The 2,080-nt window shown below is 38.7% G+C and overlaps 1 pseudogene; it reads right to left on the bottom strand.

Moving 5' to 3' along the window:
• Positions 1-1,250: 1,250 nt before the first annotated feature.
• LOC129952508 (60S ribosomal protein L15-like) lies at positions 1,251-1,820 on the bottom strand (annotated as a pseudogene).
• Positions 1,821-2,080: the final 260 nt, after the last annotated feature.

Raw genomic sequence — 2,080 nt, 5'->3', positions numbered from 1 at the left:
GCTGTGTATGGGTTAATGAAATATTTATGCAAAGAAAAGAACTGAAGATTTGAAATTACAACCAATCAAATGTTTCAATCAAAAGATATTCTTGTTCGACGTTACAATTCTTGTTTGTTTTCATAATCCTTCCAGATCTTGGAAAAGTAAAACTTTGATTTTGAGTTATTTTGCTGAAGTTCCCGGCTGCGATAACGACGACGGGGGAGCAGGCTGTGATACCTCTGGCTGAGGTTCTACCTGAAACCGGTTGCGGTTCCGTATCATATTCTTGATTGGGACTCCCTATTTCATTTGTAAAAAATAAAAGTGAGTTGTAGTAAGCGCAACAAGACTTTTGGTTTTCGGCCGCACAACCAGATCTTCCAGCTCCATTGCACTTGGTGTACTCTTTTCGGAAGTGGTTCTTAAAATACTTCATTCTTTCCTTATATCTGGAACAGTCAGTTCCATCTCTGAAGAAACTTCGGCCCATAGCTGTTTAGGAATGTCTGTGTTGTTATAAGTTTTTGAAAAGTTATCCCAGAGAAGTGACTTTTTGGTATGAATTGACCCGACAACTCACGAAAAGTCCAAACATGTTTGGATTATGTCGGTTGATTGGTAACTATCGGGCATCATGGGACGATGCTGCTTTTAGTGGTGTATGCGCTCTCTTTCATTTCTATATGTTTGGTTCGATCGGTCACAATGCCCGAAAAAAATTCAACTAATGACGGATTAGGTGTACGCGAGCTATTGCATGTCCCAAAGTATCACTAAATAAATTAACGATTTACAAATGTTGGCTTGATTTGTATGAAGAATAGACGGTTAATCATTATGGCTTTGGAAATCTTTTTCCAATAGATATTTATATTTGACTTTCTCGAAAAATTGTAGGTAGGTATAGGTAGTAAATTATTTATACCAGATTTGATTTGGGTTGTGACATCACGGCTACTTAAATAAATAATAAGGGAGGAACCCTGATTTAAAATTAAATTCTTTAATCTCCTCCGAGATCAATCATCAATTTAAGACTAGTCGCTTTGGAAATGACATTGCAGCATATGTTGTTTCCTCTTATTAGTCATTTTTATTAGACTACTGTGATTCTGTCTCGAATGGCTCCGTGGTTGAACTGTTAAGAAAATCAATATTGATGGTTTTTGGAATTTAATTAATACAACTAACCTTAAGTCTAACAATTATTCTTTTTTTAACTTTTTATTACTACCACTATATCAAGAGGTAAAAATATAAAACACCAGTAAACTGAAAAATCAAAGTAGTCCACGCAATTCACGATGTTTGTGCACGTGCTTGCAGATCCAGTTGATCTTAGGATCACGACGAACGGCATTGTGGTGGGTATCTATTAGGATGACTTCGAAGTATTTGTAAGAAGCATCCTGGGCAACCCAGTAGGAGTTGAGTACCCTCAATCCACCGAGTCTGCGACCGACAGCAATAGTTTGCAGGCAACGGGAAGGCTTCAATTCGTTGACACCATGGCTATTGGGCTTACCGTAGGTGCAATCCTTTGGCACTGGACGTTAACGACCTCCACGACGCACACGGATTCTGTAGATGACGAATTTCAGCTTGTTCTTGTAGCCCAGACGACGTGCCTTATCGGGACCAGTCGACCTAGGCGAGCGGTGCAATTTTGTCAACTGACGGTATTGCAAACGCGAATACGAAGCAAGTAGCGCATAACATCGCTTTGCTCCTTGCGGTAAAGTTCTTGCATATAACGATACGCACCCATTTTTGCGACCTTTCACGGCGATAGACCTTTTAAGAGGATTCGCCTTCACTCTACAAAGTTAAAGTGAAAAATCGTCCCCATCACGAATTCCATCGTAAGAGGAAACTTTTACGAATCCCAAAAAAACTATTGCCAAATACTTTTGTAGCGGAAACGTTCATACAATTTTGCATTACGAACGGATTTCGTGATACTGTTTTTCGGAATTCGTAAAAGTTTCCGATTACGATGGAATTCGTGATAGGCCTGAAAATTAAACCTGTTCTTCCAATATCATGTCATGCTTTAACTTTAATAATATAAGGAATAGTCTCTGAAAGAAACATA

The sequence above is a fragment of the Eupeodes corollae genome, chromosome 3 (assembly GCF_945859685.1).
Source record: "Eupeodes corollae chromosome 3, idEupCoro1.1, whole genome shotgun sequence".
NCBI lineage: Eukaryota > Metazoa > Arthropoda > Insecta > Diptera > Syrphidae > Eupeodes > Eupeodes corollae.
This window is presented reverse-complemented; position numbering and strand designations above follow the sequence as displayed.